A 14340-nucleotide genomic window follows, 5' to 3' on the forward strand; every position below is an offset into this window, starting at 1 on the left:
ATGATTTTTACGCTATATGCAATTGTTTTATTTTATTGCATTCGTTGCGGATCACTTCACACCAGTGACTTGCCAGAGGTGCGTATTGACCTCTGTTAATGCACATTGAGGTCTGATCTGGTAATGAAATTCAGTTGGAAAAGTCTGAATTTCATTTAAGATGGAGGACACAGCTTATTTTGTGCACAAGGCTGGCTTTATTGACATCAGCATTGCAAAACTATTTAGATGCATGTTTGGATGCCTGCATACATTTCATATTGCAAGTGGCTGTGTTGTTTTAATTGTAAGGCAGCTCAGCACTGAGATTTTCTTTTGCTTTATGGCTCGTTCACTTCATTTGCAGCTCTGCCCAGCACAGACCCAAAGCAAAGACCAGGAAATTTGCGTTTGATTGCTATGCAGTTGCCATGCATTGGCACTGTTCCACTGAGTGCACACTAGTGGGCATGTGTTTAATGGGGCTTGCTGCTGCGAATGATCCCCTATAATCTTCGGCGTTGACAGCCCAGTTCTAGTGTTCATTTGTTTATGACGAAAGGTTATGGTTATAGACCAATATTATTATATATATATATATATATATATATATATATATACTGTATATATATATATATATTTTTTTTTTTTGAGTTGCACCAAATGGAAATTTCTCTGTCGCTCATTTGACAGACGTAGTCCTCGTTGATTAATAACAACTCTGGTTATACTGCCCTCTACAGGAGTAGGACTAGACAGGAAAGAAAACGTTCTGGCCACACCCTAGGGGCAGTCCCAGAGGGTATATCCTCTCACTTCCTGCTACAGCAAATCAGTTTTTTTCTGTCTAGTTAGGAGTAAGGACCTAGATTCCTTGCTAGGATCTTCGGTCCTGGCAAGATTTTTTTTAGAAATACTTTTTTAGACAGCTTTTTTTCTCCAGTGTTCCTGTGAGATCTTCAAGCAAGTACGCTGAAACTGGGCGACGGGCTGGATGTTGAGATCCAGTGGTCACCCCAGTTCAGCCTACGAGCGCGTGCAGGCCATAGCTCCGCGCTGGGTCGGCCGCGACATAGTCCCACTGGACGGGGACTGACCCTGCGAGTTAAACGTCTCGCCTGGACGCCAATGACCAACAGAGTCACGGCGTCCGTATTAGTCGACAGCCCCCCCACCCCGGTGGAGAGGGGTTCTGTCAGGAGTTGGCGCCCGCCTGGTTCCGGTATGGTGAGTAGAATGTTCCCCCTCTCCCCCTGTCGGGTTGTTGGTGGACGCGGGCCCCTCTCTGGGATGGTCGGACCCTCGGTTTTCTGGGTCTCCCCTCTATCCTATAACAGGTCACAGATCCCCCAATTTGAGTGTGATTTTTGTGAATAGAAACCAGGAGACTTGGTTTGGGAGCTGACTATCTAAAGTCACTATATGACTGTAAGGGTGACTGAAGTCATTGGCAGACTACTAAAAGGCATTACTATTGAGGTATAGAGGTATCCTACCTTTCTAGTGTGTACCCAGGCCGATGCCTATGCCTGAGTTACTGCAGCCACAGATCGCCATCCTTCCAGAAAGCCGGTCACTTCCACAGGCCACAAAGCCTCCCGCAGGCCGAGGCACTTCCGCAGGCCGCACAGGCCGAATGCACACATCCCGCAGGCCGCTTTCAAGCCGCCGCTATCCTACACAGGCCGCCTCCATTTTCCTGCAGATCGCACGAGGCCGCCATATTGGCGTAGCCTCGTGTCTCCAGCATAGGGGCTGCCATGTTTGAGGTGACCAAACACCTCGTGGAGTAATTGGGAGGCGCCGGAAGGCGTGTAAAGGGGCGGAGCCGCCTCCTTGGCCCAGGGAAAGCAAGCCAAAGACTTCCTGTCTGTAACAGACAGTGCTGGAAGCAGGTTGATAAGAAACTTCTGTGCATCAGGTGAGCCTTGGGGTCTCTCTCTCTCTCTTTCTGAGGGGTCCAAGCAGGTAGACTGAGGGGCGCTACTGCGCTGGGGGACTAAGTTTAAAAAAAAAAAAAAAATGTTTTTTTTCTTGCAATTAATTTTTTTATGTTTGCTGGCAAGTGTCTTGTTGCATGAACCCTGCCACTCATGTATCCCCACCTGATCCCCTCGGGGTGGCCGCAGGACCCTCCAGTACCCCACTTGTGATTATTCATTATCAGCAGTTTTGGAGTCTTTGGTATCCCGGGTGGAGGTAGCCTGTCAGGGACGGGGGTCAAAAAAAGCGACCCCTGCCTACCCCTATGTCATCTGATACTTCAGATACGGATTCTGAGCTGGTCATTGCCGGGAAACCTTGAATCTTGAGGTTACACCGGCAGAGGTAGCTGAGACTCATATTCCTTTTTTGGTACTAGCAAACTTTCCAAAATGGTGAAGGGTTTCCCTTGCCCAAATGGGGTCTTCCGTAAACGAGCCCCTGCTATTTCCAAACGCATTGCTAGGCGCTATCATTTTGAGGAATCCCTCATTACAAAGATTGACGGTACCACCAATAGTGGACTCACCGATTTCCAGACTAAATAAAGCCACTGTTATCTCGTTGGATTGACAGAATGGGCCCCACCCATCTCTAGGGTGGGGTGACGTCTTCACCGGTTTTCGGATCCAGGGCTTTCCAGAATCCCGGATAAAGGGGTTCGCAAGGTCATATGGTCGGGATACAAGATCGAGTTTCGATCACTTCCACCGGTGCGATTCTTCCCTTCCAATATTCGACATCCCCGGGTCGCTTAAAAAGCTTTGCGGGGAACAGCTTGATGCAACAAGCAGTGGTAGTTCTCATTCCTTGGAAGAGTTCTAGTCGAAGTCGAACCTGTTCACAATGCCCAGGAAAAAGGGCTAGGTGCGTCCAATTCTGGTCTTGGAAGAGATGGAGTCCATCCATACAGTGGTGGCCTCCCTGCATCAGGGGGATTTCCTGGCGTCCATAGACATTTAGGATGCCTATCTTCATATCCCCATCTTCGCAGGACTTCAGCGTTTTCTTTGCTTTTTCCAAAGATCATCCCTGGTTCCCACCAGGAGACTGAACTATCTGGGCCTAATTTTGGATACATCCTTGGCAAGAGTGTTTCTCCAGGCGGAGAAACTCCAGAAGATTCAGTCAATGATTCGGATGTTGCTGTCCGTCAACTGGTTGGGATTGATGGTCGCCTCCTTAGAGGCAGTACCGTTTGCCCAGTCTCATACCCAAATTCTCCAAAGAGGAGATTCTTCTCATTTGAAATCAGAATCCCGATTCCCTGGACAATCGGATCCGATTGAGCGAGCAGACCAGGGAGGCTCTGGTCTGGTGGCTTCGGTCTCCGATGCTCAGCCAGGGGAAGTCATTTCTTCTGATAAATTCCAGGTTACCGATAAAGGTGTTGGAACTGAGAGCGATCAGACTTTGTCTGATTTACTGGACCGAGCAGCTCCAGGGAAGTCCGGTTCGGATCCAATCGGACTATGCCACGGTCATGACTTATGTCAATCACCAAGGGGCACCAAGAGTGCCCTGGCGGCCATAGAAGTGGCCAACATTCTTTATTGGGGGAACAGTTGTTCCAGTTCTCTCCGCGATATTTATCACGGGGGAGGACAGGCAGATTATTTCAGCCGTCAGATTCTGGATCAAGAGGAATAGTCTCTTCATCCAGAGGTATTTCACCAGCTGTCCCTTCATTGGGGCACCCCGGATATGGATCTGTTGGCAGGTTGGCTCAACAGGGCTCGCGCCCGCGATCCTCTAGCGGACGCAGCAGACGCGCTGAGCGCCCCGTAGGGGAAGTATCAGCTACTGTAGGTCTCCCCCCCCCCCCCCTCTCAAGTTACTGCTGAGATTTATCCGCAGGATAGAGGTGGAGGGAACTCCAGTTATCCTGGTAATTCCGGGCTGGCCTCGTCAAGCCGGGTACGCCGACTTGGGCAGGCTAGTCGCAGACGCTCCTTGGAGACTTCTTCTCAGGGAGGATCTGCGGTCTCAAGGACCGATCTTCCATCGTGCTTTACAGTCGCTGGTTTTAACGGCCTGGCCATTGAGACCCAGGTTCTGAAGGACAAGGGGTTGTCAGCTTCAGTTATTCCTACTCTAATTAAAGCAAGGAAAGCGACTTCTAGCAAATTCTATTATCGCACATGGAAGACTTATATTGCGTGGTGTGAATAGTTGGGATTTCCCCCACGTACCTATTTGGTGACCCGAATTTTGGCTTTTCTGCAAAAGGGGGTGGAGCAGAAACTATCCTTGAGCACTATCAAGGGTCAGGTTTTCAGCGTTAGCAATCTTCTTCAGAAGCCGCTGGCTACTCATTCCTTGGTGCAGAATTTCATCCAGGGGGTGCGGCACTTGGCTCCGCCAGTGCGCGCGCCCTTACCGCCCTGGGATCTTAATTTGGTTTTGTCGGTTCTGCAGAAACCTCCCTTTTAAAAGATCAGGGAGATTCCCTTGCTTACATTATCCCAGAAGGTGGCCTTCTTGGTGGCTATCACTTCTGCACGCAGGGTGTCAGAACTGGCTGCATTATCATGCCATTCCCCATACCTAGTGGTTCATAGGAATAAGGTAGTTCTTCATCCGAAGCCATCCTTTCTTCCTAGGGTGGTTTCAGATTTTCATCTGAATGAAGATATTGTGCTACCTTCCTTGTGTCCTAAGCCCAATCATCCTCAGGAATGTGCGTTGCATTCCTTGGATGTAGTTCGGGCAATCAGGGTATACCTGAAGACTACGGAATCGTTCCGTAAAACGGATTCACTTTTTGGGATCACGGATGGCCCCAGAAAGGGGTTGCCTGCGTCTGCCGCGACTATCTCCAAATGGATTAGACAGACGGTGGTACAGGCTTATTCTATGTAAGGGTCGGAATCCTCCGTTCCCTGTTAAGGCGCACTCTATTCGGGCGCTCAGTACTTCCTGGGCCTACCGCCATCAGGCGTCAGGGGTCCAGGTTTTCAAGGCGATTACTTGATCGTCGGTTCATACCTTTACAAAATTTTATAAAGTTGATGTGATGGCATCGTTGGATGCCTCATTTGGCCGCAAGGTTTTGCAGGCCACAATTTGAGGAGACCGTTGGTCTACCTCAAGGGTTTGTTGGGTTTTTTCACTTAGGTCTTATCTTTTTGCTCGATGAGTCCTTGATGCTTCTGGTTGGCTCCGGTTGGGCCTTCTGGATTTTGATTTCTGTTATCCCACCCCTCATTTGTGGCACTGCTTTGGGACGTCCCGAGTTGTTATTAATCAATGAGGACTACGTCTGTCAATGAGCGACAGAGAAAAATGGATTTTTGTAAAATCTTACCGTAAAATCCTTTTCTCTTAAGCTCATTGACAGACGTAGTACCTGCCCCTCTGTTTTTGAGTTGGGTTGGGTTAAATTCTCTAAACACTGCTTTGTGACATAACTGATTTGCTGTAGCAGGAAGTGAGAGGATATACCGTCTGGGAACTGCCCCTAGGGTGTGGCCAGAACGTTTTCTTTCCTATCTAGTCCTACTCCTGTAGAGGGCAGTATAACCCGAGTTGTTATTAATCAACGAGGACTACGTCTGTCAATGAGCTTAAGAGAAAAGGATTTTACGGTAAGATTTTACAAAAATCCATTTTTTGGTATCAAACATGACAAGTTTTTTAAAAATATATATATATATTTTACTATATTAGAGTTTTTTTTATTAATATCCTCCATTTAAATTAATATGAATTTGTCTACCATTATCGGCACCTTTAGCACAATAAAATCTCAAGAAAAACGCATCCCATTCGATTCTATGTATATCGTGACAATGGTCCTTGCGCTTCCTTTGTGGTGGTAAAAAATCTTGCTGCATTTTTGGTCAGTTAAAAAAAAAAAAACGCACCAAAAACGTACCGCCCCATTGAAATGCATTGAAAAAGCAGCAAGAGCGCATCAATAACACACCTGTTACATTTTTGATGTGGTTTTTGAGTCTCGTGACTTAAGAAAAACACGCCATAGGCTAGGTGAAATCTCTGCAAAATCGTGGTACAATCGGGTGCATTATCGGCACCTTTTTCTGTATATATGATATGTTTTGGCTGCTGAAATTTCGGTGCATCTCTAATTTTTTTAGTGTGTGTGGGTTCTTCCTTCCTCTTTCTTCTTCTTCTTTTTAGAAAAAAAAAAATTGCGTACTGTAAACATAATCTTAGTGCCTTTTCCTTTTTTTAAAAAAAGGGACTAATCGCTGAATAAAGTAAGCATTTTGGCAACATATTTTGACCATAAAAATGTAAATGAAGCCCTGGCTCTGTTGCAGTATGCTGACTATGATAGAATTGCAATGGTTTAACCATGTCGCAATACCTCCCTCATTCGTTTTTCCTTTTTTTTTAACCGTAATAATCTACAGATATCGTTTCTCCTGTATTTGCAAGCCCAGACCCTATAGCAGATGTGCAAGCTTCGTACATCTCAGCTAGGAAAGATTGGAGGAATTCAGGCATCTTTATCTTTTGGTGCCAGAGGAGCATTGCTTTCAAAATGAGGTTTTGCAGCAGGAAAGCAAATGCATTAGAGCACAAATTTGCTCTAGAGATTTGCAGAGAATAGTTTTTCTCATCATGTAAGTTCTGTGTGTAGCCGGAAACAGCTAGAGATCCCGTGTAATAAATGACATGTGCTAGACGTGTAGTGCTGATTCATTGGGGAGTAATAATGTGCTGTGTCACAGCCATCTTCTACTGCTATGAGACTGAGCGAACTTTGTGTTTAGTCTTACAGGAAGTTGAGTTCAGTTCTCCGTTCTCTTATTTATCGAAGTGTTTGAAATAGGAATACCGTATATACTCGAGTATAAGCCGACCCGAGTATAAGCCGAGGCCCCTACTTTTACCACAAAAAGATGGGAAAAATCATTGACTCGAGTATAAGCCTAGGGTGAGAATGCAGGGCGGCGGGCATGGTACAGGAGAATGCAGGGTGACTGGCATGGTGCAGGAGAATGCAGGGTACTGGCATGGTGCAGGAGAATGCAGGGTACTGGCATGGTGCAGGAGAATGCAGGGTACTGGCATGGTACAGGAGAATGCAGGGTACTGGCATGGTACAGGAGAATGCAGGGTACTGGCATGGTACAGGAGAATGCAGGGTACTGGCATGATACAGGAGAATGCAGGGTACTGGCATGGTGCAGGAGAATGCAGGGTACTGGCATGGTGCAGGAGAATGCAGGGTACTGGCATGGTGCAGGAGAATGCAGGGTACTGGCATGGTGCAGGAGAATGCAGGGTACTGGCATGGTACAAGAGGATCCGGGGTTGTGGGCATACTACAGGAGATGCAGTGCTGTGGGCATGGTACAGGTGGACCATGCCCGCAGCACTGCATCCCTTGTAGTGTGCCCGCAGCCCTGCATAATGGCAGGTAGTGAAGCTGTTTCACTTACCTGTTCCAGAGGCGCCTTCATTTTAAAAATGGCGCCGCCCGGCGCTGACACGTCATTGCGCACGCACCGCCGCCGCTCGTATAATTTCGGCTATTCCCGGCCTCTCCCGAGCGGCGGCGCGTGCCCGGTGACATGTATGCGACGGGCGGCGCCATTTTTAAAGCTTAAGCCCGTCGGAGCGGCCAGGGACTTTTTTTTTTCCTTGACTCGAGTATAAGCCGAGGGGGACGTTTTCAGCACAAAAAAATGTGCTGAAAAATTCGGCTTATACTCGAGTATATACGGTAGCTATATCTATCTATCTATATATTGCTTTGAAAAGGAATTCATGCCCCTTGAAATTTCCCACATTTTGTCACGTTACAACCAAACACGTTGTTGGATTTTACGTGATAGATCAACACAAAGTTGCACATCATTGTGAAGTGGAAGGAAAATGATAAATGATTTTCAAAATTGTTTTACAAATAAATATCTGAAAAGTGTGGCATGCATTTGTATTCAGCCCCCTTTACTCTGATACCCCTAACTAGAATCTAGTGGAAGCAATTGCCTTCAGAAGCCACCTAATTAGTAAAAAGAGTCCACCTGTGTGTAATTTAATCTCAGTATAAATACAGCTGTTCTGTGAAGCCATCAGATGTTTGTTAGAGAACCTTAATGAACAAACAGCATCATGAAGGAACACACCAGACAGGTCAGGGATAAAGTTGTGGAGAAGGTTATGCAGGGTTGGGTTATAAAAAAAAATATCCCAAGTTTTGAAGATCTCACGGAGCACAGTTGAATCCGTCATCCGAAAATGGAAAGTGTATGGCACAACTGCAAACCTACCAAGACATGGCTGTCCACCTAAACTGACAGGCCAGGCAAGGAGAGCATTAATCAGAGAAGCAGCAAAGAGGCCCATGGTAACTCTGTAGGAGGTACAGAGATCCACAGTCCAGGTGGGAGAATCTGTCCACAGGACAATTATTAGTCATGCACTCCACAAATCTGGCCTTTTATGGAAGAGTGGCAAGAAGAAAGCCATTGTTGAAAGAAAGCCATAAGAAGTCCTGTTTGCAGTTTGCTTGAAGCCATATGGAGGACACAGGAAACGTGGGAAGAAGGTGCTCTGGTCAGATGAGACCAAAATTTAACTTTTTGGCCTAAAAGCAAAATGCTATGTGTGGTGAAAAACTAACACTGCACATCACCCTGAACAAACCACCCCCACTGTGAAACTTGGTGGCGGCATCATGTTGAGGATGCTTTTCTTTAGCAGGGACAGGGAACCTGCTCAGAGTTGATGGGAAGAGGGATGGAGCCAAATGCAGGGCAATCTTAAAAGAAAACCTGTTAGAGTCTGCAAAAGACTTGGACAGGACAACGACCAAATAATATAATATAAACATACAGCCAGAGGCCAAATGCAGGCCGCATCACTCTCCCATTCGGACGCCACAGTCCCGCTCCTGCTATTTAGGAGCCTTTTCTTCCCCATGCCATTGCTCTGTAATCCTCCCAGACCTGACAGCGGGAGGCCGGACAGTTCTGGATGGAGGGCGGATCTGCCCTAGGTTAAGAAGCAGGTGGCACAAAAGCTGTCACAGTTGTTTATTTTGCACCATACTTATTGTACACCTAAACAGTTGTTCACCTTGGGAAGAAGAGAATCTCCTATTTGTCCCAAGTGTAGAGCTCATACTGGAGACTTTATACATATGATCTGGAAATGTCCTAAACTTGTATATTATTGGGGAGAAATACTTACAGTAATTAACCAGACATATGATGTACGCCTCACTATGGATCCACTAATCTCACTTTTAGGGGCACTTAATGTTGAGCAATACACCCCAGGCACTTATATAGCAATTACCCTTCCCCTATATTTGGCTAGGAAGCTTGTTTCACGCTATTGGATCTCCCCCTGCACACTGAGCTGCCCACAATGTGTTCAACAAGCAAACTGTATTCTTATTAAGGAAAAGAACACAAATCAACATAGACGTTCACCCAAGAAGTTCAGGTCCATATGGCAATGTTGGCTTGATGTTCCGGGTTTAGCCCCTAAACAACTTATTTTAGATAGACTATACAAATGTAAGTTCCACTGATGTCTTATGGTTATAACTGCTTATGATTATACTTTTTGTCGTGTAGAATTGAATATCCACCAAGGACTTACTCCATTCAAGCTAAAGGATAACTTTCTGAGAGCGTTTTTGCTCCTTTATGCCACACTTCAACCGTTTGTTGCTCTAGTCTATAGAATGTTAGTTGTTTTTTTCTTTTTTCTCTTTCCTTTTTATCACAATTTGAAATGTGGGTTATTAGCTCTGATGTACATTCTTTATTGTATGACATGTAACATACTTGATGCATATTGTAACCCTTTATGATATAAATAAACCTTTTATATTGAATATATAAAAAAAAAAGGCTGAGGACATAAAAGTGAGAGGACTGTAATGTGGGGGGACTGATGACTTGAATGTGGGGGAGCTGAGGACTGGAATGTGGGGGAATAATGTAAATAGGGGCAGAGGACATTACTGTTAATGGGGGCTGATGTCAACTAAGTGTGAGAACACTAATGTGAAATGGGTGGGGGGGGGGGTGATGTAAAGGGGGAGCTAAGGACACTCATCAAGAAAGGATCTTGATGTGAAGGGGGAGGGAACTGTGATGTGCTGTGGGGACTGAGGACGCTGATGTAAGAATGGGTTAGGATCTGTGCATGTGCATTAGGTGCACACGTCATGAGCTGCACTACCCGCAAGAAACACAGAAAGAAGTTTCCTTTTTAAAACAAATTGCGCTGCACCAAGCTGCATGGAGCTGCAGCAACATGCTGTTTGGCACATATGAAAATGCGCAACGGTACCAACATGATATTCAGACCTCTGATAGAAGAAAATTTTACTGACCGGACCTCGGGGGAATTGTAATTCAATACCCCTGGTTTAGATCAAAGCATATTCATGTGTTATAATGGCCCAGTCAAAGTTTATCCTCTAGTGGGCCCTGTGCTCACTGCCCAGCACCATTGGAGTTGGATTGCCATTGAACATCAGAGTTGGTAGGTCTTCCACTGGCGCCCTGTGCTTTTACAGATGAGAGCAGGTTCACCCTGAGCACATGAGACAGACGTGAAAGGGTCTGGAGAAGCAATGGAGAAGGTTATGCTGCCTGTAACATCGTTCAGCATGACCAGTTTGGTGGTGGGTCAGTGATGGTCAGGGGAGGCATATCAGTGGAGGCACACACAGACCTCTACAGGCTAGAAAATGGCACCCTGACTGCCATTAGGTATCAGGATGAAATTCTTGGACCCATTGTCAGACCCTACACTGGTGCAGTGGGTCCTGGGATCCTCCTGGTGCACGACAATGCCCGGCCTCGTGGCGAGAGTATGCAGACAGTTCCTGGAGGATGAAGGAGTTAATGCTCTTGAATGGCCCCCATGCTCGTCTGACCTAAGTCCAATAGAACACCTCTGGGACATTATGTTTTGGTCCATCCGATGCCACCAGATTGCACCTCGTTCTGTTCAGGAGCTTAGTGATGCCCTGGTCCAGATCTGGGAGGAAATACCCCAGGGCACCATTCATCCCATATCCAGCATGATATTGTGTGTGTGTGTGTGTGTGTGTGTGCATATAGATATATAAATAAATTTATTTATTTTTAGTAAAAGGCCCATACAAGCTCTATATGACCTATAATTTGTAATACTAGTACTAAAAGTGTGCGCAAGACACAAAGGTCTGAATTTTTGACCTGATTAACAGGTATTTATTGCACTTATCGATCGGATATAACAAAACCCTTTCAGTGATATATTGAACAAATCAAAAGGGAGCAAATTGAATAAATGAATGGTTATGGTTCACATACACTTTTTAAAGTATAATAAAAGCAAAAAAAGGGGTTTTAGCCCTCCCACACTCCAGCGTTGGGAAAAAGATTTGGCTTGCCCTAAAGCAGGAAATTGGGCAGCCTGTCAATTATAAAATTGCCACTGCATCGATGACGTCTTTAAAAAGCTCATTTTAATTAATGGATGTGACGCTAAGGCTAACTTTTGCACATAGACTTGAAAAGACATGATAAAATTGCCCAGAATTGAATCTCTTTGAAATTCATCAAAGTCTGCTTTCTGATTAGCTATAAATGGTCGTTGTGGCTGCAAAAGAGAATGATCAAAGTGTGTAGAATATAAAAGAAGCTCTTGTAGAATAAAGATTGGACTGATTCATAAATATGCAGCAATGTTCTCTGCCTTTTATGAGGTCTCGGACTTGACTGGCATTTGCAATGGGGGACTTTGAAAATTGTGTGCCCCTCTGTCACCTTCATTCCACTCCAGTTCTCTTTTGTATGTTTTGGAAGGAACAGAATGGGGGGGATGGGGAAATGCTGTTACATTGTGGGAGATGCACTTTTCATCTATGAGCTGAGCAAAAACAGTGAGCATACATTTTTGAATTCCCCATTGGCCTTGCTGTTAGAGGGGTTTAACAGGACTTTAGCTGTGGATTTGGGAGGGAAAAGATGGTGTCATTGTAAGAGTGGCGCTTTTTTGTTTCCTACTATACAGAGGAAATGTTTGCTTTATAACCCTGGATTACTTTTATTCTCTTGAGAATTTTAAAGACAGAAGATGTGCCATTAAAAAAAAAAAAATCAAAGATTCTAATGGGTATCTTTTAGGTTCAGCTACTCTCCCCTGTGGCTGCTCTCATGCAATGAAAATGACAGCTAGGAAAAGCTATATATTACGCAAAACACAAGCAGCCGTTCCTGTGTAAAATGACACATGCAGATAATCTGCAAGTGTCCTTGAGCAATACAGTGTAACAATGAATTGTTACATTGTATTTTACTGTTTCATTGATATTTAGATCAAAGGTGTGATCCTTGAACTGCATTTGATATCAGTTAACCTTTCAAGTAGCTAAAATGTATTCTTTATCCCTTTAATAATACTTGGGTAACCCCAAAATTATCTCTTCCCTAAGCCATATTTGTCAAACACAAGGCTCACAGCCAAATGCGGACAGCCAGGCCTTAAATTGCGACCCTCACTCTCAGTTTTGTGTCCAGAACGTGGCAGTACTCCATTCTGCCACCTGACGCTCTCACCCTTCGTATATTTAAAAGGGACAGCTTTGCTCTCAGTGGCTCCCAGATCTATCAGAGAGATGCAAGAAAGCTTTGGGGGGAGGGTGGTTAGGCATTGGGGTTGCTCACCCTGCGCTCTGTACACCCCTGAACTCTGCGCTCTGTACGTAGCACACCCCTACACCCTGCATTCTGTATTTAGCACACCCCTAAACTCTACACTATGTATAGTGTGGCCCTAAACTCTGTACGTAGCGCACCCCTCAACCCTGCACTGTGTACATAGTGCACGCCTAAACCTCTACATGGTGTACGTAGCGCACCCCTGAACCCTGCACTGTGTACATAGCGCAATCTTAAACCCTGCACTGTGTACGTAGTGCACCCCAGATACAGCCTGCCTTTTGAGGACACCATACTGCTCATGTGGCCCGTGATGAAATGGAGCTGGAGGCTCCTACACTAAGCTATTATGTTTCTGCTGATCTATACATTTTATTATTATTATTATACAGGATTTATATAGCGCCAACAGTTTGCGCAGCGCTTTACAATGTGAAGGAAGACAATACAGTTACAATACAGTTCAAAACAGGAGGAACTAGAGGGCCCTGCTCGTTAGAGCTTACAATCTTATTTAATTAAACAATATCGGTAATCCTGCAAATAAATCTATATAGCTACTAACTTCCTATAGTGAGCTGACAACTCTGACTCTGCTGCAATTAAATCCCAAGCAGTGTTCTCTTCTGTGGACTACATAACACCTCCCTCCTCTGTCATGGAGAAGATGGGAGGTGTTCTCTAGACTTAACACACTTCCTGTCCAAAGGTAACAATGTTGCTTTTCCACAGTGGAACGTTGTTACCTTATAACAGGTAACCCCAGTGTGTTACTGACAGGATCACCAAGTGAAAAGAAAGACAAATAAAGCCTGAAAAAAGAATATTAATACAGCAATCACACTTAACCACTTTACCACCGGAGGATTTTCCTGCTAAAAGACCAGGGTTTTTTTTGCGATTTTTTTACTGCGTGACTTTAACGGACAATTGCGCGGTCGTGCGACGCTGTACCTAAACGAATTTCACGTCCTTTTTTTCCCACAAACAGAGCTTTCTTTTGGTGGTATTTGATCACCTGTGCGATTTTTTTTGATCACGCGCTATAAACAAAAAAAGAGCGTAATTTTTGCAAAAACAACAATATTTTTCACTTTTTTTTATATGAAATTCCCCCCAAAAAAATGTAAAAATCAAAATTTTTTAACATTTTCGGCCAATTTGTTTTACGCTACCTATGTTTGGTAAAAAAAATCGCAAAAAGCGTATTTTGATTGGTTTGCGCAAAAGTTATCGCGTTTACTAACAAAGGGAAAGATTTTTGTCATTTTTGGTGTTTTTTTTTTTAACGAGTAATGGCGGCGATCTGCGATTTTTTTTTTTTACGGTACTGCGACATTGCGGCGGACAGATCGGTCCCTTGACTGACATTTTTGACACTTTTGGGGGTACCAGTGACATTACTGCAGTAATCAGTGCTATATATATGCACTGTTACTGCAAAAATGACACTGGCAGGGAAGGGGTTAACAGTATTGGACAGGGAGGGGTTAAGTGTGTCCTAGGGGCGTGATTCTAACTGTGCAGGGACAGGTCTACTAGTGTAAAAACAAAGATCAACAGTTCTACATAGTAGAACTGTCTGATCTTCACTTTTACACAGGGAGAACTGACAGGCGGCTTGTTTACATAAGCCGCTCTGTCTTTCTCCCGCTGTACCGGCGATCGTAGTGTGACCGGCGGACATCGGGTCCGCCAGTCACACTCCCGCACTCCTCCGTGAACGAGC

The 14340-nt window shown here is 45.0% G+C and overlaps 1 protein-coding gene across 1 annotated transcript in view; it reads left to right on the plus strand.

Annotated features, from left to right (window-relative positions):
• LOC309551026 (zinc transporter ZIP9-like) overlaps positions 1-14340 on the plus strand; it is a 96660-nt gene that overhangs the window by 32460 nt on the left and 49860 nt on the right. The window lies entirely within an intron of this gene.

The sequence above is a fragment of the Pelophylax lessonae genome (genome assembly GCF_965119305.1).
Source record: "Pelophylax lessonae genome assembly, chromosome: 3".
NCBI classification, from domain to species: Eukaryota; Metazoa; Chordata; class Amphibia; order Anura; family Ranidae; genus Pelophylax; species Pelophylax lessonae.